At 46.1% G+C, this 26329-nt stretch overlaps 1 protein-coding gene across 1 annotated transcript in view; it reads left to right on the forward strand.

Moving 5' to 3' along the window:
* CRYBG3 (crystallin beta-gamma domain containing 3) overlaps positions 1 to 26329 on the forward strand; it is a 1541789-nt gene that overhangs the window by 137282 nt on the left and 1378178 nt on the right. The window lies entirely within an intron of this gene.

Raw genomic sequence — 26329 nt, forward strand, 5'->3', positions numbered from 1 at the left:
CTCACGCTAGGCAGCCAACAAGCCTATGTGCATGAAGACAGCTTTGTATCATTGGACGCCAAACTCAGACGTTATACAGAGGAGGGTGAGCTTGGGATCTTAGTCCAAAGTACATCCCAGCTTTCCCGCTGAAGGTAGTCAATAGATCCTGCTAGAAACGCTGCAATGCGGGGCATGACCATGTAGTAGACAACTAGGAGATTGAATCTTCCAGAAGCGTCAAAGCTTGAGCCAAATATATAGACTCTGTGGAGTAACCACAACTTGATTATTTTTAATTGATCGACAATAGCCACCACTCTGGGATCCATTTTACCCTCTTGTCATTCTTCATCCATGATGTCAACCACATCTCTCTCTCTCTAAGGCTGACCGGAGTAAACCAAAGGAGTTGATGTATTCATAATCATGGCACAATTAAGTGACAAAACTTTCTTATGTCCAATATCACCCGTTAAGAGCTTGGCTTCAAGTGGGTTAGAATCAAAAGATCAGTTACGTCTCAAGTGGTGATGCAAATATCTACATAATTGATGTTTATGTATATCATAGGATTCTTGGAGACTAAGAAATAAACTCATGTGGTTAACAGAAATGCTGCCCAGATTAGAGATTCCCATCCTGTCCCTTCCCTGGGAGCCCTCCAGCACAGGGGATTCATGGAGTATAAATCCCATCCACAACAGGGTTCCTTTAGTCAACCTTCATGCCATTCCAAATTGCTTCTTCATTGCCCATCTTTCAGTGGCAAAGGCGGGGTCTGATTGGGGCACATATTACCAATTGGTAGCCAATATTAAATTTGTCATTTAGTAGTATGACTTTACTTCCACAGCTGCAATGCCGCCATCAAAAGGCGATTTACAGCACTTTGCTGTTGCAATTTTGGAGCTTTACAACTCTAGAGAAAACCCTTGTTCAGTGACTGAACTCGCACAAGGAAGCTATGTGGGATCTTAAACAGGTAGTTTTGAAGCTGGTAAAGAAGACCAGGCAGGAAGACCACTTTATGGAACATTTCGGTTAATGGAAACCTGTAGTGCATGGTACACAGCTATCCGCCTACAACCAATGGCAATTCCATTTGCCTACAACCCAAGTAGAAAATCAACAAACCAGTCATCAAGCCTATGACCTAAGGACGAAGGCTTTAGGACCGACCTCGAAATCGGCTGCATAGTGTTTTTAGTCTCAGAAACCACTTTAAAAAAGCTCTATCCATTTGCATCACAATAAAACATTAGAACACACTGAAGACTCTTTCTATCAAGATACATTAAAAAATTCAAGACGATTCTGTTGTTGCGGCATTTAAGTGATACTTGAAATGGTTCATACCATCTTCTCCAGGCCTGCTTTATAGTAAAATTCATGCTCATATTCTGGGAGATATAGAAATGTGGATTCAGTCTAAATAATTGCAAACAACAACACCAGCTAAATTGAACTGTTGCAGGGATTCTGCTCATGCAAAGAACTATGCGCAGGAAACCAGGACCTCGGTGTATTGTGGTGTACCAAAAAACCCACCTCAGTTCCCAGAACCCCGATCTGACTAGCATTAGTGTCTCATTCGTTCTCCGTACTACAGCGAAGCTACCAATGATTATACAACCTAGAACATGTGACTTAGGAAACTCTCAGGAATAGTGGGAATCAAGAACACTCTTTCGTTCTAGCTCTCATACCAGTCCACAACGTGAGTAATCCGAGACACAGTATAGTTTAAAATGTTTATTTTAGCTAACGTGCTCTAAGATGCAGTACTTTCGCCAATACTAACCAACAAATGCATAAGAATAATACGATCAGCATTGTTACAATTCCATTAAACACAAAAGGGGAAATCATGCTATAAATGATAGTAGAACCAGGATTATAGTGCAGTAACCACCCTCCCCGTGTTTGGAGCTAATTTTAATTTATAATCTGAGAAGACCTCTAGGCTTTGACGGGGACCCCATACCTTCAAGATCAGATGGAATGAATCACATCCCACAACAAGAACAGCTCCTTGATGTTGGAAAGGTTTTCTCCAAGTGCCGCCTCATGCATGCAATGCAATAATAAAAGCACCCGAGTTTGAGCTGGAGCAGATGCATTTTCTGTTATGTCTAATGTGCGTGGGACTTATCAATATGAATTAACAGCATACATTGTTATTCGACCTTGAACGCGCTGTGCAGACTAAGGGCACAGAGCACGCCTAGATTTGTGAAAAAGACTGTTCTCATGTCAAGGAGCACAAGCAGGTTATTTACGAGAGCCATATAGTGTGGTGTGCAAAAGCGGCAAAATGGCGTTTAAGCATATACCTCAATTAAGGGCCAACATAGCAATGTCTGCAGTTGACCCCATACCCTCACTATACCCTCCCATTGATCGGACAAAGAGCCAGATGTAGGTAAATCATATTTACTGACTCTTAAATACAGAATTTTACCGATTCGGTATTTAAGAGTCGGTAAATATGAAGGGGGGAGAGATGTAGGTATTTCCAGATGTTGAAATACCGAATCTGTAGAATTCGGTATTTACCGATTCGGTAAATACCGAATCGGTATTCCCTATTGATTCCTATGGGCTGTGAAGCCCATAGGAATCAATGGGAAATACCGATTCGGTAATTACCGATTCGGTAAATACCGAATTCTGCAAGGGTGCAGGGGGTGTCACTTTGACACCCTCTGGCACCCCAAAAATAGGCATGTGCGCCATGTGGCACACAGACATGCCCTAAGGGCATGTCTGTCTGTCACATGGCTAGGTGTGCATGCACACATGTGCATGCACACCTGAATTCGGTATTTTAACACCCAATTGGATTGTGTGTTAAAATACCGAATTTGTAGGGCCTGTGGGACTCAGAAGAGTCCCACCTACATCGGGAATTTACCGAATCGGTAAATAATACCGATTCAGTATTTTACAGAATCGGTAAATTTACCGATTCGGTAAATTTACCGATTCTGTAAAATAATGCCCCTACATACCAATTCTTGAATACCGCTCGGTAACGGCCGAAAATACCGATTTTCGGCCTTTACCGACCGACCTACATCTGGCCCATAGGACTCAATAGAACGCAGAGTTCACGTTTGAGTGAACAAGTAATAAGGTCATCCATGTAAAAATGGGTAAATTACTGAGGATAAAAAAGAAGGAAAAAAAGAAAAAGAAAAGAGGGAGAGAAAAAATTGAGGCATTTAGCCAGCAAAATAAATCCCAGGTAAGGTTCTCGACTGATGTTGAAAGGCTGCCAAGTTAATCCATCAGTGTATACGAGCAATGAGTTGCAACGGCCTCCAAGAGGAAGTCATTGTTGCTCTCAGAAAAGAGAGATGCCATCCAATCAAGCAAAGAGAATGAACAAACATGTTCTTCAATGAAGGGAGCCTCTAGCACCATCAGGGGACTACTTGCGTGTTCTTTGTAATAGTAATGAGATTTCTAGAGCGCATGGCTGCCCGTGAGCGTCCCAGCGCTAGTAGATGCATCTGATGGATTAGGCGAGTGCGGAACAGATGGTTACGGGAACAGCCAGGTCTTTAGAAGCTTTCGGAACGGCATCAGATTGTGTTGGGCCCGCAGATCGAGCGGGAGGGCGTTCCACAATTTGGACGCTTGAAAGGAGAAGCGCCGACCTCCGGAGCGTGTTTTCTTGATCCTGGGTGTTTGAGTTAGATGAGCGTTCGAGGAACGGAGAGTTCTGGACGTGGTATACGGGACAACCAGGTCCTTAAGGATTGGCGGGGCTTTCCCATGAAGAATTTTGTGGGTGAGGCACAGGGCCTTGAAATGCACCCTTTGCACCACAGGCAACCAGTGTAGTGTTCTAATAGCTGGTTTAGCTGAGCACCGAGTCTTGGTGTCCGTAAGAATCCTAGCCGCAGCATTTTGCACAACCTGTAACCTGTCTGTGACTTTCTTTGGTGCGCCAAGGTACAGGGCATTTCCGTAGTCCAGTCTGGACAGGATAAGACCCTGTAAGAGCAGCTTTCTTGACTGAAAGGGGAGCATGGGGAGGATCTTGCGGGTGATGCGAAGTAGACCGAGGCAGGTTCCAGCCGTATTTCTTGCCTGGGTGTTTAGGGTGAGGTTGTGATCGAGCCAAATCCCCAGACTTTTGATTTCGGTTTTGGGGGTTGGGGGCGGTAGTAAACGTAACTTTGTTGCAGGAAATCATGTGCAGCAGCACAGACGTCCCATTCGGCTAACACTCCAAGCGCTGCAGCCCAGGTCATAATCCCAACACCCGAACACTCCAGCTCATGCGTCACAAGAGGACTCACTAGCATTCCGTAATCCGGGTCAGGAGACACTGTGTTGGAGAGGCATAAATCCAGTGTCCATTCGAAAGAACAATTCAGGCAGTGGAAGACAGGTTGCACGCAAGTGAAATATGCGAATCGGAACGACAATACATAAGCCACGCTTAGAGTGGCTAGGGGCAGAGTACTGTAGCATTGAAGCATTCGACTACGGAGTTGTATCAGTCGGGCTCGGCTGTTTCGCACCACAGATAGAGCAGCATTCCGGACCAGGCAAAATAACAGCAGCACCCCAGCAGCAAAGGCAAGGATTAATGGGAAGCCGCCGAAGATGCTGGAAAAGAGAGAATGAAAAAATGCCGGTATCACACCAAATATAGTTTGGAATAAAGTCACAAGGCCAGAGCCCACAAGTTTAAAAAAATGGGCCAAGCCAGTTGTACTAGAGGCATTGAAAATTGTATGTATTAAGGCACTGAAATGAAGTGGGAGATCAGTATTTAAAAGCACCTGCACCTCTGTTCGGGGTGTTGGCTATGTGAAGGACGAAGGTTTCATGGGAAGATGTGAGTGCAACTTCTTTTTGGGACAATAGTGCTCTTATTCTGCGCAATTTATTGTACTCTGCTTTCAAGGCCAGAATGGAAGGCCAAATTTAGATGTTGAGCCTCCCATGTGGGAGTGGAAAAAGCACATTTGTACAGCAAACTACACATTGCCAGACAGTTACAATGTAAGAGATGCCAGCCAGCATGCCGCAACAAGCTTCATTATTTAAAAGCAAAAAGCTACCGTTGGCAAGTAGTGTGAATGTAGGTATAATAGCTGGCACCGGATTTCCCTTTAAAATACAAGCTAAATTTGGTGCCTGAAGGTTACAAGCACCGTGCAATTTTATATTCTTACACAAGAGAGAGTGATCAGGTGAGGAATCATACGATTCCCCAGTCAAATACACTTCTTTGGTATCCCAAAGGCATCTGTATGTGAAAGGCAAAGACCACACTTCATGGAGATATGCACTACCCAGGGGTTCATAACGTCCAAGTGCATAATGTCTCATGTATGATCTAAATTTAAACAGTGAAAATGGTAAAGTTATCACCCCATGGATAAGCCAGACAGCAGAATCTGTTTCGGCTACTGAAATGGTAAAGGTTCTAACTTTTCAATATGCAACATACTGTATGTTGCATCCTTCATGGACATATACTGTTATTTATCTGTCGGGTTAAAAGGCAAAAACAAAGATGACGGGTTCATATAGTCCCATGGAACATTCCCTATCTTAAGTGCTTGTAATGTCCAAGCAAATTGCATGATGGATTGCAATAGATTCTGACCATGGTACAATACAGAGACTTCATTTTGAACAATATCCACAACAGATGAAACAATATTGTCTAGTGTATAAATGCGGGAGGAAAGCGTGTTAATGCTATCAACAACAGCAAGCACCTTTTTGATAATTGCTTGGTCTATTGCCCTTAGACGTGAAGCTGCTTCAATTTGGGACAGCTGCCAAACTTCATTTTAAATAGCATAGAGATCTTTTTGATTTAGCACCTGCAGGCCCTTTAACAAAATCTGTCAAATCAACATCCTCAGTTAATAAAGATAAATGGTGTCTAACTGACGTTAGTGTAGAATGTTTCAGCCAATTTTGACATCATTTTCCTACTGAATATGTTGTAACCGAATGGGTGGTTGGAAAACGTGTATCGGGTATATCCTGTTTGTAACTAGGAACCATTGCTCAAGAAACGGTGTTGGCAGGAATCAGAATTTGTTTGTCAAATCAACCAAGCTAGTGGTTCTAAGGTAGAAACATTAAAAGAAGCATTTGCAATTAATGACTGCAACTGTTCAAGGGTCATATCTGTATAATTGTTCCAGTTGTCATAAGCATACAGATCAGGAATTTTAGGGGCATTAATTTGTTTTGAAGTGGCCAACCCAAAACAAGTTGTTTGATAAATCGAACTGTTTAAAAACCGCATTGGGGATAAGGCACGCTCGATGTAAAGCTTCCGTGCCCTGAACCTGCCAGGGTCTAAAACCCCAAACAGATTTAAGGTAGACAGTCTATTTCCATAGCTCATAGCCGCCAATAGCCAATTGATCTATAAAATATTTGGAATATAATAATTTTGTATGGGTGACCCTCACTTTAGAATTGGATATAGAATAAATAAAATTAATCGGGATAGGATTTATTATAATCAGTGAAGTATGTACATCTTTTCAAAAGGGTTTTTGAACTGCCTTCTATGGGAGCTGGGCAATGTTCCCATTGTGTTTAATGAACCACATTTCTTGAGGTATTTGCTTTATGCAGAAAATAATGGCCATAGTGCTGGTAACAAAATAAATCTGCATAATTAGCAGAATTCAAATACAAATCTTCAGCATCAAAAGCAGCATAATATTTCAAATCGGAAAATAAAGACTGAACAGCTTGAACGTCCCAATCATCAGAGCGTATGTTTTTTTTCACTACATCCCCCATCAAAACACGAAGTACATTTGGGACATTATTTTTTGACAATCAATTTTATTGAGTTTTGAAGGTAACAACAAACAGCACCATTCAGAGCTACATTGTACTCTGTCCGTATAGGGAAAAACACACCACAGTGACATTGGGGTTACACAAGTAAAACCAATAATAACGTATCTAGGTGTACCCAAAGAACGGACCACTCCATATCAGTCTTCTATTACTCCAACACATTTACCCCACACACGGCGACATTTCTCAGGGCATCCCCAGGCGACATAAAGAGGCCGCTTCAGCGCAGCACACAGTACACCTCTCTGCGCCAGCGCCCTAGAGTGGGTGCGGTAGTGTCCAGCCAGTGAGCAGCAATGTCCCTTTTGGCAACCATCAACGCTGTATTGAGGAAGAGCTTCCCAGCCCTGGAGCCATCCAATCAGTCAGTGATCCCCAGGAGAACACGTATGGGATCAAGAGGCACCTCCCAGTCCAGGACCCCTGTCAGGTCTTGTGTTAAAGATTCCCAATACCCCTGTATCACAGGACACAACCACACCATATGGTGGAAGTCGGTGTGGGGGTGGGAGCAGCGGGGCAGTGGGCGTCAGGCCGAAGCCCTGCGCGGTGAAGACCTAGGGGTGTAAGATAGGCGGCATGCTAGAAATAAACTTGGACCAGGCGGAGCCTCGCTGAAACCGCAATCGTTCTAGGAGCCATCAGAGCGTCCCTCCAATTCTCATCCTCCAGAGCCCCAAGCCAGCCCTCCCATTTGTCTTGGAGTAGGGAAAGGGAGTTGGGGGTATTGTTGGTGAGTGAGCGGTAGATCTGAGAGATCCCACCCTTCCCCAAATCGCCGGTCAAAACTTGCGCCTCTGGACGGCTATATTCGGGCAGGGAAGTGCCATCTGGAATGTGAGCGTATAGGGCGTGGCGCAACTGCAGATATCGGAAAAATTAAGAGGGATGGAGGGAGTGTCTAGCCTGTAAATCTTGAAAGGATCGAATATGAGTCCCGCTCCAGACGTCGTCCAACTAGGTTACCCTGATTAGATCCCATTGCCGGAACCCTGACAAGTAGGCAACTTCACGGAGCCTGGTACCACACCACAAGGGAGTGTATTGAGTCAGCTTCCCTGCCCAGTGCGTATGACGTAGTGATGCACACCAAGCCAGAAATACTCCGCATGTGCCCAAGGAACAACGGCCCCGTAAAGCATCCCCTGGATAGGGAGAAGCCCATGGTGTGAAGTTCCAAGCGATACGCCGGGTCGGACCAGCCGCCATTAAACCAGTCTTGGATCGTAAAGTGACGAGTTGCTAAGTAATAGAGGTAGAGGTTCGTCATTCCAAAACCTCCGTCAAAAGGTGGAATTTGGCAGTGGGCCAGGGCCAGCCTGGGCCTCTGTCCTCCCCAGAGAAACTTAGTGGCCAAACTGTCCATGTCCTGAAACCAAGACCTAGCAAAGGAGAGATGTGTGTTCTGGAGCATGTATAAAAAACGGGATAGGATCATCATTTTGTATATAGCTATTCTGCCCAGGGGGTTCAGAGGCAACGTGCGCCATTTCAGGAGGTCAGCGCGGACCAGCTTAACCAGCGTGGTGACATTGTGCTCCCACACAAGGTCGGGGAGAAGGGAAACCCAAATCCCCAAGTACTTGAAGGATAGCAGCCGAAGGGGGATCGTCAACTGCCAGACAAAGCACTTGCGCGATAATTGAAGGGGACAAGGACGGACTTAGCCGGGTTAAGCCGAAGACTGGAAGCCCCTTCAAAGATGGCCAGTGCTCGAAGGCATCGAGGTCACGATCGGATCGGGTCAGCCAGAAACAGCAGCACATCATCCCCGTATAGCGCAATTTTATCCTCCGCTAGGACGGGCCACCTCCAGCTAGTCAGGGAGTGGTCACAGCGGATAATGCAAGCGAGCGGTTCCATCGCCAGAGCAAAAAGTATCGGGGAGAGGGGGCAGCCCTGCCGCATACCCCGTCTAATGGGGAAGGGGCGGGAAAGAGCTCCGTTGACGAGGACCTGTGCCCGGGGACGGTGATAGAGTATTCTTACCAAGTTGCGGAAAGGAGTGCCAAAACCCATCTGGTCCAGCACCGCATCTAAATAGCTCCAGTCCACAGAATCAAAAACCTTCTCAAAATCAATAAGGAGACGAGACAAGTATGGAGTCAGCAGGTGTCGGTTCACAAGGGCAAGTTGAAGGCGCCTAAGACAGTGTCTAGTCCCTCGGAGAGGCATGAAGCCGCATTGGTCAGGGTAGACAAGCTGGGCTAGATGCGGCCGTATGCGATTGGCCAAAACGGAAGCGAAGATCTTTAGCTCTGTATTGATGAGCGAAATGGGACGGTAGTCCGAGCAACATTGCGAGGGGGGGCTGGGACTTAGGGATCACTACGATGGTAGAGAGAACATTTGGGACATTAACCACCTCTGTGGGTCCATGAATTTGGAACTTTACAGCATCCCAAACAATTCCATCCAACACTGGCCAGACAGAGATGTTGACAAAAGTCTGGTCTCGTTTCATGGTGTGTGAAGAAGAGTGTGGTGTCAAAGTTCCATCAATCACCTTTACAGCAGAGTGTTCAGTAAGGTAGTGACCATTGATTAGAAGGAAAAAGAATGTCACAAATCCAATTGACATGAACAAAACCAGCATTGGCATAGCCAATAGGTCTCACCTTTGGGACCTTATAAGTGTTTAGTTATCCAGCACAATATCCTTGGTGCAACAACATCAACTGTTGCATGGCTAGACACTTCTAAGGTCCCAAAGGAGAGACCTATTGGTTATGCCAATGCTTGTCCTTTCTGGTGATAAGTTGGTACCGCAAGCTTTCAAATGATTAATGAAAACCTCCTTCCAATTAACCCACATGAGTAGGAGTTCTCCAGAAGAACATAAGAAAAATGGAGGGAGTCAATGGTAATATTCTGCATGATAAAAACAAATATGATCAATCAGTAAACATCCAACAGTGCAGAAGTAATAGTAATATGTTGAAGAGTAGAAATGCCGTGATCAGTTACAGTAGGTAACGCATCACAATGCAGTAACCTCCCAACAGTGCAGCAACAAGAAAAACGTCAAAAAGTGGCAATGGAGAGCTCAATCTTTAATATCAATATTAACACCCAGTCGATATTCATTATCTAAGGGTTTCCAAAAACCGCAGCCACGAATCTGCATGAGGCGCGCCAGTACCAAGAACACACAGAGGCTCCTGCAGACGTCTCGGCTGCGAAGGTGCAAGCACTGTTCCAGATCTCAACGCTGGTTTTCCAAGAGCACCCAGTGACGTGTCAGCTGTGAAGGAGAGGGTACTGTACATCAAGCGAAATGTGGAGCACGCATGGTAAAATAGAGAAACAAGGAAAGGCGGCAGAGGGTACAACACGTCGGTTGCCAGGAAACCTCTGGACACTGATAATAATGCTGAAATGTCGGCATGCTTGCAACAGGATAGCACAAATCCAAACTCATCGTAGACCTCTTCGGGGCATTCAGAGTTGACCGCTCTAGAATTCCAAGAATGCAGATGGTTGTCTGGGAAACAATCTTTACGCCCACAAACGGTTGGCAATGGAAACACGAGCTCTCGGAGGACGATCCACATGAAGTAAGCTAGAATAAGCCCGCGAGGGGTGCGCGCACTCCTCAACGAGACATCTGTTTTGCATTTTCACGCATGCATCTGTGCACGCTAATTGAAAACAGATGCTCCCTGTGCGTGTAAACGCAAGCAATAGGCCTTGGGCAGAGCAAAGGCGGGACATGTGCCCGCCTTTGCCCAATTGCGTGCTGTCTAACTTAGAAAGATGCAGCAAAGCCCAATATGACACAAAAATAACACACGCACGAGCGTGTGGTGAGCTTTCAGAAGCCCATACATAAAGTCTCGCTGAGCAGCGCTTGCGCGCTGCTTTAAGCTAGACCTAACAATGGCGATTAAGACCAACCAGATGCAAGTTCAAGGTGGAACCAAAAAATTGTGTTTAAACCAGGTGCCAAAAATTGAAAATTTGGAGGGGGAACTCGATGATGTGGAGTCTGTGTCAAAAGAAAAACGTGACTGGTTAACTGCATATGTTTGCAAACCAGGCAGTGACACCTCAGTGGGATATGCATACTCAGTATCTTCATGCAGACTGGAAGCCGGAGGATTCAACAATGGATCCGTAACAGTTGGCATCTCTATGGCAATGTCAGGCCTGATGTTGTTTGTTGAGTCCAAGACAGAATTCCTTAACATTGCAGGGCAGGAAACAGCTGAGTCATACTAAGAAGAATCGTCCATTCGCTGTAATTTGACATTGTCCACCGAGATGTATCTGTTATCCTTGCGACCAGTAAGTGGTGGTAAAATGACTGTACGAGTACCCTTCACGGCAAGCACTAGAACTGGTGCACGATAAGAGGGGCCAAACTCTCTCTTGTTCTCCACCTTCTCACGGACCAGGTCTCCAACTCTAGGTAGGTAGCCAGCCAGCTACCTGGAATCTTTAGTGCAGCTTTAGTGGTGGAGGGCATGTGTTCCTTTGCAAGACTGTCACGAGTCTCTTGTAGGTTCTGTAATACTGCAGAATGATTATCTACGTCAAAGTCTGCGGCCAACGCTGCCATGTCTAAACCATCAAGGTCTGGGACAAACATTTTTATGCCAAAGAGTAATTTGTATGGGGTCCGCGCAGCCAGAGATCATCTCGGGAGATTAAGTGCACGATTTACGCTATATAAATGGGCGAACCAGTTCCTGCTAGTACCTAAAACTCTAGCGCTTCAAGGAGCGCTTTAAGTACTGGTTCATTCGTTCCACAACGGAATTGCCCTCAGGCCTGTATGGAGACAAAAATTTGACTTGCACCCCCAATGACCCCATGGCTTCCTTGTACGCCTAAGAGGCGAACGCTGGACCCTGGTCAGAATGGAAGGTACCACATGCAAAAATTCCCATAAAGACAAGCAAATCCCTGATGACAGTTTGCAGTTTGTGCGTCAGCACTGCGTTGTGGCCAGACCCATAGAAAGCGTGTGCACGAATCAACTGCAACTAAGATAAACTTATACGCAGTAGCTAAAGAAAATGGACCGCAGTGATCTAAATCAGCACAACCGAATGGTTTATTAGAAATGTACAGCTGAGTTTGTGGTGGGCGCACAGCAGTAGAAGGTTTAATCTTCTGGCAGATGTCGCAAGAAAGCACATATTAACGGGTTTGTTTGTACAACCCACGCCACCAGTAACGTTGCTGTAAGATCGAAACAGTTGCTGAAACGCCTGCATAAGCCGAGGCCATGCCTTTGTGTGCAGCTGTTATTAATGAAATTATGCGGTCCGCGCTCGGAATCAACCTGTCACCAACGTAATTAATTCTCACATAGGGGTCCTTACCTTTTTAGGGGATCACTGGTGCAGGGGGGTGGTGATGGACGGAGCATCTGAACTAATCAAACACTCACACCCAGTCAAAAGATCTGGGTTTAACCCATCACCGTTCTTTAGCCCACTCTGTCACCCCATTTCAGACATGGCCATATGCAAATCAGTCTGACCCTGTGCCTCATGGGAACAGTCCAGCCCGAACTGCCAAGCCATGCCTTCCCTGGACCGGAAACAAGCTTCCGAGGACCGGTTGCTGGCATTACAGCCTTCTTCAGCCCGGCTTGCTCGAATCCAGTGGCAAAGTGAGCAAGGGACTCACGTCTGAGCATACCCTGCCACACTTATGGCGGCCAAAGCGGTACAAAAGGGGGTGGTGATGGACGGAACATCTGAACCAATAAAACACTCCCACCCAGTCAAAAGATCTGGGTTTAATCCATCACCGTTCTTTAGCCCACTCTGCCACCCCAGTTTAGACATGGCTATATGCAAATCAGTCTGACCCTGTGCCTCATGGGAACAGTGCAGCCCGAACTGCCAAGCCATGCCTTCCCTGGACCGGAAACAAGCTTCCGAGGACCAGTTTCTGGCATTACTGCCTTCTTCAGCCCGGCTTGCTTGAATCCAGTGGCAAAGTGAGCAAGGGACTCACGTCTGAGCATACCCTGCCACACTTATGGCGGCCAAAGCGGTACAAAAGGGGGTGGTGATGGACGGAGCATCTGAACCAATCAAACACTCGCACCCAGTCAAAAGATCTGGGTTTAATCCATCACCGTTTTTTAGCCCTCTCTGCCACCCCAGTTCAGACATGGCTATATGCAAATCAGTCTGACCCTGTGCCTCATGAGAACAGTGCAGCCCGAACTTGGCGGAAAGACAGTCACTGGCATCAGTTCAATGCCACTGCTCGAGGTCCCCTCAAAGTTTGGTACACATGCGCAGTTCAGATTTCAATATGGTTGTTCATGTCACCCTCGGGCCCAAATACGAGCTATTAATAAAGTCAAAGAGAGACACATTAGAATACAAAAATAAATGAATGCACTGTATACCACTTATCTCTACTCTAACCCCATTACTTTATTTATACTATAGCATTAATAGTTAAGGAGAACAAACAAAGTTTAGTGCAAGCAGCAGCATATGCATAAGTATGAGTAAGCATGAAGCGGCCATCTTGGCACTAGTGCGCAGAAGCAAGATATTTCCCACCAGAGCTAAAGACGTCACACCACGTAGATGTGGCAAACGCATGCTCAGAAAAGTTCCCGCGTTTTCGGCGGCCATTTTAAGACATTCAGGTTACTGTTAGTAAAAGCACGTTGTCCAGCTTCCCCTTGATGCTAAATATGTTGTGTAATGCAAATATTAGTAGACAAAACATGTTGATTTATTAATTATAGGTTATTTCGAGAGGGCTGAGTACGAGCAAGTTTCTGTACATATGAAACCTTGCTCCATCAGGGGTGTGAGCGAGCAAAGAAAATCAAGGGAGGGGAGGAAGAGGAGAGGAGAGAAGGAAGCAGAAGAGATGAAGAGCGGGCAGCGAAATTGAAATGGGGTACGGAAGAAGCGGTAATGGGGAGAGGGGGTGAGTGAGTGTAGGAGCATAAACAGAATGAGAAGGCAAGCTGAAAGCATCTATCTATAAGCGAATGTTATGTATACTTAATTTAGTAAAATTAAAAGGTCTTGGCCAACGCCAGACTTATTAAACAAAGGCAAAATACCCTATAATCTGCAAATAATTTAGCAGTGTGTATATGCAGATATGTGCACAAGGCTAACAAAGGCTACTTGTGGACAAGGTACATGCACAGATTATTCTGCACAGTATTCTTGCATTTTGATTATGCTGTGGAACTTGTACACATATAGCTGATGCTGTAAAGAAAACGAGTGCCCGACTGGTTCTTCAAATGCTGTAAGTTCAGTACCCAAACTAATTGTGAACGGGTGTCCAAAATTGAATTAGGAGTGCATATAAACCATCTATTTTGGAATCATTCTTAAATTCAGTAGTTGTCCTTAAACCTGGCATGGCTCTAAATCTCGTGAAGTAACACTGAAGATTGCGCTATATTCCTTTGCTGGGCTGGCGTAGAAGTTACATGCTGAGCATGTGCCTCTGGGGCTAGTTCTGCAGAGTGCGTGCCAGTGGAGGCTGGTGACATTTGGAAGTGGTGTGACTGAAAAGGTGGGGACGAGTGTTAATCGCAGGTAAGCGACCCCAACTGACATGGTAACATGGCAAACGGTGCATCTTAAAGCAAATTTGAGAAAGCAAGTAGGTTTATAAGGCATTTGTGAGACTTGTTTTTGTGCTACCCTTTTTTTTCACAATCATGTAACTGTAGGAAGGTGGATATCTGACTATGGTTACCCCCAAACTTTTTGCCTGGTGTTTAGCTGGTTTTTGACATAGTTGGCCTGGGATCCTGCTATTCAGGGCCCCAGGCTAATTGCTCTCTCCTTAAAATGGACTCCATGTACCTTAGGTACATACACAATTGGAACTGGTTCACCTTATTGGCCCCTGTAACAGTGTACCCAGGCACCCAGGGCATAGGTGCTTCCAAGGCCTACCAGGGGCTGCAGCATGTATTATGCCACCCCCTGGCCTGGCCTCCATATTTGACACAACTGGCTGATCACTCAGCTGGGGTAAGTCGGTGTAACCACCCCTTACTTAGGTGTAGTATGCCTATACCTAACCTAAAATGGACACATATGTTCCTATCGGTCACTCCTATGGAAGGCCTCATCAATCCTGGAGGCAGAGTGCTTGGAAATATGTGAGATAGTGCTCTGGCATGAGCTGAGCCTGTCTGCAGCTTTCGGAACCATGTCCTTTAGCTGTTTCATGATACTGCCATACCATATACTCTTAAGTGCATTATGAACCTCGCGGTTAAATGCTATCTTGGGTTTGGCTTTATCAAAACATGTCGAGTAAGGTGTCATACGAATTGGAATACTACCCCCTCACCAGTTCTGGCGACAGGGGTAGCATTCCACCCTTCTAGAGGGACACGACATGTACCTAACCTGAACCCCGGTTAAAGTTAAACAGAGCCTCAGCATCACAAGATGGATGCTGCCACCGCAGACACAAGTCTGACCTCCTGCTGCTGGGAGTCCTTCCAGCGAGGGCAGCTTGGTCAAAGGGTTTCCTGCCTTGGGAGGTGCTAGCACCACCCCAGACAGGATTTTGTGTATTGGGTAGGACAGGGCTGAATAGAATCAGACATGCCTGGGGCACACAAGGTGTCCCTGTGCATAGGCCAGTTCAAACCGGTGCTGGGGCCTTCCAGCCCCAGTCTTGGCACGAAACTGGACAAAGGAAAGGGGGTGTAACCACCCCCCTTCCTGGTTCCACCCAGAGGAGGGACCTAGTAGGTGATCTGGCCCCCCAGATTCGAATAAGAGTGGGAGCTGTGTCCTGAGACTTCAGATCATCCTGAATCAACTTGAAATACAGAAGAAGACTGGACTTCGACATTCTGCTGCACAGAAGACGGAAGAGAATCTCCCTTGTGGCCAAGGAGTGACCACCCTGTGAACAGGCACCAACCAGCAACTCGACGTCTGCTTTGCCGCCGCCTCCCGCCGGAGCCCGAGCCCAGAGCCTGACAAGACCCAGACTCCCAGACTTCTCACAGCCCGATCCACAGTCCCTGCAAAGAAGGGACCCGTGGAGGCATCGAGAGACGTGGGACCGGACCTCTTGGAAGACCCCCGAAACGCTGACTGCACAGCATCAGAGGCACCCTCGACGCTGTGCTTTGGGGTTTGAGAAGCCCCAACCTCGAGCAGCCCTTGCACCGAAGATCAGCCCCCCAGCATCTCCACGATCTGCGTGGGGCCCTTTTGCACCGTGCCACTCGACGCGCCATCCCGGCCACTTGCCACGTGGCTAGCGGCCATCTTGGCGACGAAAACGACGAACTACACCGCTGGTCTGGTTGCTCCAGACTGGCCCTTGCTCCCCTGAAAAGGAGCAGCCGCTCTGACCTTGCTGGTCCGAGCGAGAAGCTTGAATCACTTCCTGCGTGGCTTGCTTTAGCCAAGGCCTGTTTGCTCCAATCAAGTTGCCGACACCGCCATCAGCGAGAGCCTACGTGGGACAGCTCGTGACCGACTCCAGGACGTCCTTGACCTCTTAGTGTCCACGTGGCTGCAGAGACAATCTTCACGACATCACCTGTTTGCACCCGACATCGCCTGGTTCCGTCCTGGTTCCACGGTAGTCACTGGCTAGTGACTTTGAACATTGTCCCCTCTGCTTTCAGGTCTTCACCTCTTCAGATCCACCCTTGGATCCACCGGAACTCTTCACATCGAGCCGCCTGCAGCATCTTCAGCTCCAAGCACCATCGACCTGCGTGACGAAACCCGACACTACTTCGACCCTATGCACCCGCTTCCTGTGGGTGAGGTAACTCAGCTCCGCCGGTGTTCCCACACTGGTACACACCTCTAGTGTCTGTGTCTAAAGTTTCATCCTTCTAGGTCACTCGGAAGGTTCCTTAATAACTAACTTTGTAAATTTTACGCACCATTGACATTGCATTGGTATTGCGTGCGCTTTCCGAACTGCACCCGAGTCCCGCGGGCCTTTCCCGACTTCTTCACTGCTAGTCCCGATCAGCTCCAGCGATTCCCCAGGCCCTAGGCCTCTTCACTTTCCCCATAGTGGTTCTTATACCACTATTTTAGTATATGGTTTAGGTGGCCCCTAGGGCTCATCCATATTCGTGCAACTTTTGTGTATTTAAACTGTGTTTTGTTTTAACGCATTTGCTTCTGTGCTCATAAAGAGTATAGGGGATATTTGTAGAAATAAATCTATATATATTTTCAATATATATCTGTGTGGTGTCCTTTCATTTGGTATTCAAGGGGATTGTGTATGGTAAAACAGCTTGCTTCACATGCCTTTACAGAGTTTAGCCTAAGACTGCTTAGTCCATGCTACCCCTAGGATAGCTTGTCTATAAGGTTGACTTTACAACCTGCACCATAAGGGTTGCTTGGCATGGTACAAGGTGATCACTAGAACTAGTGAGCAGCATATACCAGGCCAACTTCTCACAGTAACATTTCACAGTCATGTAACATTGATAGCAACACCCCACTCTGTAAATTGTTCCAGCATCACTGCAGCTTCCATAGCAGACCAGATCGATAGACTGATGCACTTCCATTCTGGGCTTCATGGTGCTGTCGGTACCTACTGCACTTTACATCAGCAACATGAGGCTCAGAATGTGAGCTGCACATGAGCTAAGCGCATGATCACAAGGGCAGCGAGCGCATCAAAGGCAAGGATTTCCTGCTCCAAAGTGTACAGCCTGAATCCATTGTTTATGTCATGTAACCTTGCAACCTGGATAAAACTCTGTTTTATCGAATGCTGCCAAATGCAGGCAGTACAATGCAAACCATTTGTCCGGACATAAACACAGGAATGGGTAAAAGTTACATTAAATATAAATTCACAGTAGAAACAATAGAATAGCTTCATACTCTTCCAGGATAAGTGTAAAGTCAAGGAACAGAGTTCACAAGAATAAATTAATTATGCAAGTATTAAACCACATACAAAATAAGGGACATCTTTTGTGGTTTTTAAATATCAAAACATTGCAGCCCCAGAAAACTGCAGTGTTGTTCGAAATGTATGAGATGAAACAGCACCAAGGTTAGCTCATTTAACAAATGATTTATGATATCTTTCAGAAAAACAATGAAGAGCTCAATATGGTCCATTAGCACACGTTCTTTTCATGCTTGCCAGCACCACCAGACAAAACGTTAACCAAGATGGTCCAGTTGCTGCTGTCCTTATGTAAACTCATCATACTCCGGTCCTAAGTGGCCCGGGACATGTGTAACATTTCAGTCAGCCGTTTCAACACCACAAACACTGACCCAAAATTCACGGAATTCAATTGCCACTGACTTAAAAACCAGAAGGGCCTGGTGGTGTTGCAGCGAACATGCAATTTCTGAAAAAATGATCAAACCTCAGCTGTGAAACCCCTTCCCCTAAAAAAATATTTTGTTTCTGGCTCTCCCATTGAAAAAACTGCAGAAACTGGTCTGCAGAATGTGCAAGGCTATCAAACGACTGTCTCATCAGGCAGGGGCCCTATTACTCGATAATGCTTTGCTCATGCGCTTTATTTGCATCAAGACAACATATTACTTAACAATGCCGGAAGCTCTTAACTAATCAACATCGCGAGAAGATATAGAAATCAATCCTTACATGGCCTGACAGTTTAAGTATGCTGTAAACATCAGGGATAGATAGCTAGGTTTTGATGGATTCCCAGCTCCGTCACTCAGTTCCCTTATCTTCATATATTGGAAGTGCTTAGAAAACTGCATAATAAAACGCATTTACCCACTGTTCCATGCGTGCAGGGCACGAGTCAGGGGTACACGTGGGTGGACAGCGTCCAACCACTTTTTTCACTGGGTGAATGCCGTCCACCCTGCTAAAAATGTGGGCCCCACTGAATAATGTGCTGAACTCGTTCGGGTGTAATTTCCAAACACGGGGACACTTTCAGCAGTGCCTGCACGTTGTCTGCTTTCCATCTGCAACAATCGACAACATGCAGGTGCAGGCGGGGAGGGGGCTTTCTTGTTTTAGACTCCTGCTGGGCCCATAACAAAGGCCGAATTTGAGGGGTCATCTGGCCTCCTTTTGTTCGTGTCTCTTGACTGGGAGCAGTCAGGAGCCTCACATCTGATGCAAATGAAGCAGAGAGGAAACAAAGGGTCACACCTTGTTAGTACTTCTCACATACTTAAAGAGAGGCACCTTTTCACTTTGTTCAGTCCCTGTTTAGGAGATATGCATAAACTGTAAGAATTTCAGATGGGTTGGACTTTCCCAGTATTTACACAAAGCAAATTGCATGTATATAGAACTTACTTCCACTGAGGAGGCATTGAAATAATTTAAGTACCATTTTTTTTTTCCTGTATAGCCCTACTCATCCCAATGCATGGTGTCAGAGCTCATTACAACAACACGTGCCTATTACTCGTACAATAAATTATACGTTTGTAAATTAATGTATAGGATGTGTTACATAAAACTGGGGGATTGCAAGGTGTAGAAGGCACATATCATCTTCCATAGCTCACTGTGCTATTATCCCCGCAATGCGCTCAAATGTACACATGATAGACCTGCTAATCATGTATGTGAGTGCTTCAGCTCTGACGTCACTTCTTGGGATGCCACTCACTGTAAAGTTGTGGCTTGTGATGCTTCTTTCTATGATGTCAATTCCTGTGATGCCATGTGTGATGTGCGCCGATATGTCACTTGCATACTGCCAAACTATGTCAGTCCATCCACTTATTTTATAGGTCTCGCCTAGGCAGCGCTTGCGCTGTCTCATTGAGACATGCTGTACTCGGGTATGTGCATGATGCTCCACCCACTTTTTGCCCATCTTTTTAATTGGCTCCTGTTACTTTTGTTTGAAAATGATGGCTTTTCATTGGTCAGTAGGCTTAGTAGTCCCTCCCTCCTTAGTACCACCTTGTCTCATCTTGTAACCTCCCATGAGGACACACCCTGTTACATATGTAATTTCTCTTTGCATTCTAATTATAGCTGAGAGCACTGTTTTTTCAAATCACTTTCTCCTGCCTGCAGGACACGCTCTCCCCAACTCTTTTTTTTATTTTATTTTTTTAGGTCGAGCCTGCAGCACTTGTAAATAGTGTCTTATCTTCTTACATTTGCTGTGCTTTCAAAGACCGAGGTCAAATGTTAGAGGCAGTTTTCCGAGTGGCATCTTTCCTTTGTAGTGTTGCAGGCTCTTTAAAGCCACTGTCATCAGAGTAAACCATGCAGCAGGCATGAACACTGCCTCAGCAAAGCTTTGGTTGTGTGCACGCGCTCACGTCTGCTAGAGGTTTGAGGTGGTATGGACAACGTATGATTGCATTTTCCCCATATATATGTGCATGTGTGTGTTTGTGTATATATATATGTATATATATATAAAAAAAAAATATATATATATATACACGCGTTGATGTTACAAATAATTGCCACCACACCTGCTTAACTTTTTGTTGATGGGTGCCTCCGGAGTGCATGTGGCCTGCACCAATTTGTTATACACCAAAGTCCCTCCACCAGGAACATAACTGGAGCACTCCATGTTCATTTTATTTCCACTGGGCATGACGCGATTCAGCATCAAGCCTTTCTCTAATGCCCCTTGTGTATTAATTCATTTACGTGCAGGTGATTAAATACTCTGATTGGCTCCCCTGCAGTGGAAAGCAGAAAGGACAACGATTACGCATTAGTCCTTTCAGATTGTATCACCGCCATCATAGCATATCCTTGATCAAATTACATTACAGTCATTGTGCCATTTTTACATCTCAGTGATGACAGGAAAAAGTTCCTCAATTTTCTTGAATCATGCGCCGATGCCATATTATCCTACTGTTCCTTTTTCTGGATGCATTAGCATAGCACGATAACCCATTCATCTGCCGCTTACTGCCCAATCAAAGTTTTGTCCCTGAAAGTGCTCGGTCACAATGACCTCCACCTTGCCATGTTGTCATGCCCCAACTTGCTGTGAGCAGGTATATATTTAATTTTCACGGCTGCAGCGGTTCAGGCAGGTTTAAAACATAATATTTCCAACAAAGTGCCTCCGGAGTGCATGTGGCCTGCATGTGGCCTGCACAATTTATTATACACCGAAGTCCCTTCACCAGGAACATATTCTGGGGCACTCTTCCCGGTTCAATGTTAATTTTATTTGCACTGGGCACAGTGCGTTTCGGCATCAAGCCTATCTCAAATGCTCCTTGTGAACCAGTTAATTTACGTGTGTGTGTGTGTATATATATATATATATTAGCAGCCCGTCCCAACGTTGTCCGGGAGCAACAGGCTTCCCCGACCCCCGCCCGCCACGACATTGTCCAGCAGCCCGGCCCGTCCCCCGCCTGCCCCGACCCCCGCCTGCCCCGACATGGGTCCCCTTACCTCAGCCGCCGCTCCTCCTGCCTGTCCGCTGCTGATATACTGCTTTAAATATGTCTGTTCTTCTTTGCAGAGGTGTACAGCTGACCAATCCGTTCTACAGAGTGTACATTGTCTGGGAAAGCTCTTTTTGGCCTAGAGGTGTGTTAATGATTGCTGTTTCACCATAAAAACACGGGATCATTCTCTTTTCTCCTGCAGCCCGGGCCCCCGCCCATCCCGTCCCCCGCCTGCCCCGACATGGGTCCCCTTACCTCAGCCGCCGCTCTTCCCGCCTGTCCGCTGCTCGCACCGCCGCTGGCCTGTCCGCTGCTCCTCACGTCAGCGCTCCTCCCCCGCGCCATGTCAGCCGCTCCCTTACCTCAGCCGCCGCTCCTCCAGCCTGTCCGCTTGTCGCACCGCCGCTGGCCTGTCTGCTGCTCCTCGCGTCACCGCTCCTCCCCCACGCCATGTCTGCCGCTCCTCGTCACGCTCCTGGACGCCGCTCCTCGTCACGCTCCTGACGTGAGCACGTACGTCGCGGCCGGCGCTACTTCGGAGGGACTACTTTTTTTTTACTGTAAATTTTTTAAATACCGTTTTTAAAAAAAACGTTATATAGCCTATAACCATCTACACACCCTGACGATTCCAACGGTGTATCGGGTGTGTGGATTGGCGCTGTGGTTCCCGAGTTTACCCGCCTCAAACGCTGAAAGTTCTTCCTTTATTATAGTAGTATAGATATATATATTATGCTCCTTGTAAAACAGTTAATTTACGTGCATATATATATATATAACATATATATATATAATTTGTTCCCAGTCCGTCCTCAGCCTAGGATGTCTGCACAAGAAAGCAAGCAGCACAGCTCTATCCAGGTGATAGATAGATATATACACAAAACCAAGAAGCTTCACTACTTGCTGCACTTTGCAGAACGGATGCCTCCGTCTTGAGAGTGGCCTGACATGAGTAAATTCTAAACCAAGAATCTCCACAAGTAAGCAATCGGAGATATCAGCAGCTTCCAGAAAATCACTTTATTAGAACCAAACAGATGCGTTTCAGCATAACCGCCTTTCTCAATGTCAGTTGCATGAAAAATATCACTTAGCACTTTCTTTAAATACATGTTGGTTCACTCCCATTGATCAATAGGTCATAAATGACAAGAGAGGACTAGTTAGTTCTCCATACAATGGCTTGTTAACCATCCGCCATTGCTGCATGTTTACTCAAACATTAGTTAATTTCAATGATGATGCTTGTAAATTCATTGTGCCTTCGGTAGGCGTTTCTTCCCATAATGGGTGCGAGTCATGTGGTATGTCAAAATCATTACATGCCTATATGTTTGTTTTCGCAGTTCTTCTCCCTTGAATCCTGCTTGCATAAGTACTCATCACAGATAACTCCTTTAAAAGGAAAGTGGTATATCCATTAAACAAACTCATATCTGTATCACTCGTTCTACCGCAATTGTCTAATTTTTGGTAACATACCTATTAACGCTTATCCTCTTGACAAACATCTATCCATTATTGTAATGTCCAGAGTTCATGTCGGCAGGTATAGTTCCCCATCTTGGCTGCGGCAGTCCTGGCAGTCATATATTAATACTTCTCCAATGCCACTTGCTGACCTTTATTTATTTATTTAAGTTTTATATAGCGCTGGCTAGACCCGGAGGTATCAGAGCACTTTACATGAGGAAGAAACTTTGTTTCAGAACATGGTTACAAAGAAAAATCAGTTACTGGAGTGTAGTTACAGGAATTACATGGGTGCAAAAGCATAGCATAAACATGAGGTAAAACATAGGCAAGGGGAGAGAAGATTAGGGTAGAGAGGGAAGGAATAGGGGCGGTAGATGGAAAATAATGGAGGTAAGAGGAGGGGGAGGGTATAGGAGGCACAATGGGGAGATGAGGAAAAACAGTGTCTGACGTCCGGCTGGGTAGGTGACAGCCGAGGGGTGAACCAGAGCCAAACTCCTCTATAGCTGCGTGGGACCGCTCCACCAGTCATTTGCCAAAGGTTGCTTGGGCACCGCAATACATACAGAAAGGTTATAGTTTCCGCCTAGGGGGCATAGTCCAAAGGTTCCATCGAGCGCGCCAGTCACGGTGTACGGTGCTGTGTTCTCGGCGGTAATGGGATAAAAATACAGGCCTCCGCTGGGTGAGACTCCCTAATCACTGTGGACTCTTTCAGAGGGGTCTCTGACACTCCTGGGTATACATGTTGGAACCCTCCCCAGCAAGGGGAGAAGGAGTGCTTTGGAAAGGGGCCCACTCATGGTAGCCATTATTAAAAAATTGGTGTGTCGGATGTCCCCAGTGGCGGCCATCTTAGATGCCTCCTTGACTCTGCCTCACTGGCCTTGGGGAGAGCAGGTAGGTGGTTACAATCCAGGTAGAGGGTGGAATGCCAGGCAAACAGATGCCTTCGTCTTGAGAGTGGTCTCACATGAGTAAATTCTAAACCAAGAAGCTCCTCAAGGAACCAATCAGAGCACTCAGCGAGTTCCAGCAAATCGCTTTATTTGAATCAAACAGATGCATTTCAGCCAAACTGTCTTTCTCAATGTCGGTTGCATGAACAATATCACTTTACATGCGTCTAAATACATGTTGGTTCACTCCCATTGGTCAGTAGATCATAAATAACAAGAGAAGACTGTCGGTTCGATACAAAAGAGGATGATGGACGGAGCGTTTGAACAAATCAAACACTCACCCCCAGTCAACTGATCTGGGTTTAATCCATCACCATTCTTTAGTTCACTCAGCCACCCCAGTTCAGACATGGCTATATGCAAATCAGTCTGACCCTGTGCCTTATGGGAACAGTCCAGCCCGAACTGCCAAGCCATGTCTTCCCTGGACCGGAAACAAGCATCCTGGGACCGGTTTCGGATTCATAATCCTCATCAGCCAGGCTATCTTGAATCCAGTGGCCAAGTGAACAAGGGACTCACGTCTGAGTATACCCTGCCACACTTAGGGCGAACAAAGCGATACAAAAGGGGATGATGGACGGAGCGTTTGAACAAATCAAACACTCACCCCCTGTCAACTGATCTGGATTTAATCCATCACCATTCTGTAGTTCACTCAGCCACCCCAGTTCAGACATGGCTATATGCAAATCAGTCTGACCCTGTGCCTTATGGGAACAGTCCAGCCCGAACTGCCAAGCCATGTCTGGGGTGGCGGAGTGAGCTAAAGAACGGTGATGGATTAAACCCAGATCAGTTGACTGGGGGTGAGTGTTGGTATTGTCAACGCTCCGTCCATCATCACCTTTGTTTTTTTTTGTTGTTTTTTTTTAAGACTGTCAGTTCTCCATACAGTGGCTTGTTAACCATCCACCATTACTGCATGTTTACTCGAACATTATTTATCCCAATGCTGGTGTGAGAAACAGTTTTAATATCACAGAAAATTAAGAAATGGACCCCTCACCCTTTTCAGTTCCAATGCGTGCAGGGAATGGGGGTTATTAAATATGTCCTCCCTACTCAAGCTGACATGAGCTGCCTTCACATAGTTAATCCAAGGGATTTTTGGTGCATAATCAGGGAACGGGCAATCTGAGACGATCTGTTTGTTCATCTTTAGTCCCTACCCAGTCCAGTGAATCCAGCATATCAAAGGTCTAAGAGCAACTGTGTTACCTGTATATTTAATTCCACGCACCTCATGGTAAAGGAAGGCCGGGATATTTTTTGGGACCTGCACCAGGTGTCATAAGAACAGATTTTTGACGGTCTGCATGTTATCAAACTTTGTGTACCCCCATACTTTGCTGCCATATAAGACCTTTGAGACCCATTTAGTCTGATAGATCTTAAGGAGAGAACATGGCAACAAGGAGACCAGCCTCTGGGAAAAGCTAACCATTGACCCTGTACCCTTTAGCAAGCTCACACATCCTCCCCTCAATCAAAGGCTTCCAGTTTTTGTTGACCTCAAACGCCACCCTAAAGTGAGGAAAAGCCAGGTCTTTAGCCAAAGTGTGGTTAGCCACCTTGAAGGTTTTAGAGCTGGTGGACCGCAGACAAACTTTCATAACGTATGGTTTTGTAAAGTTTACTTTAAGATCAAAACAGTTCACAAAGGCAACATACAGTAATGAATGCAGACCCACAGCTGTAAGTGCCATGAGAAGTGCATCATCGGCATATAATGAAACCGGAAGCGATCTCTTTCCCACCCTTCGGCAGTCTGCCTGTACAGAGGGAAGGGCTTGTTCCAGACCATTGATATAGAGGGCAAATAAGGGGTGAGATGACACCCCTAATGGACTCCCCTGCTGGTAGTAATAGACTGGGTATAATGTGCCCATTGGGAGTACTGCACCGATGCTGAGGTGTTAGCATGTAGGTCAGATAAGAGGCACACAATATTCAGGTCCACCCCCTCGCAAGAAGCATGAAACAACTTTCTGCGGTTAACCCTATCAAAGGCGGATGTGAGGTCCATACATGCCCGGTGAAGCCATTCAGGCCTGGCAACAGTATACTTGTTAATAATTAAATATAGATTCAAACATTGGTCAGATGTTGACCTGCCCGGCCTAAAGCCACATTGAACCTCTGAAAATATGTCTTTCGCATCAGCCCACACCTTCACCCAGTTTAGAAGTACCTTCCCCAGAACCTTCACTGCCGCTTCGATCAATGATATCGGCGATATAACTTGTGGTTGTTCTTATCTCCCCCCCACTCCCTCTTGAAGACGCAAACAGTACGGCAGTGGACCTCAAGGGAGGTGCACCGTCCCTTACTGCTGCATCCCTTGTGGCAGCATTTAAAATAAACGTCGAGGCTGGGTCTAAGATCGCAATAGTTAAATTAATCAAAAGCATAACATCTCAGCATAACCACCTTAATACCGGGAAATTTAGTCAAAGGAGAAACAATGATCGAGACACAACTTTGGGGGCCATAAAGAATAAAGCAGTTTGACACGTGCAGGGTACTTCCTTATTCTGTGTAAAAATAAGCACATTTACATATGGCCACTCAAACACACACTGGACATAATTGCCCTACTATTGATAATAGAGGTGCTTCGCCTGTTTGTGTGTTATTACTTGAGCCTTGGCTAGATAGGACTATTCACATGAA

This window comes from Lissotriton helveticus, chromosome 8, assembly GCF_964261635.1.
Source record: "Lissotriton helveticus chromosome 8, aLisHel1.1, whole genome shotgun sequence".
Classification (NCBI taxonomy): domain Eukaryota; kingdom Metazoa; phylum Chordata; class Amphibia; order Caudata; family Salamandridae; genus Lissotriton; species Lissotriton helveticus.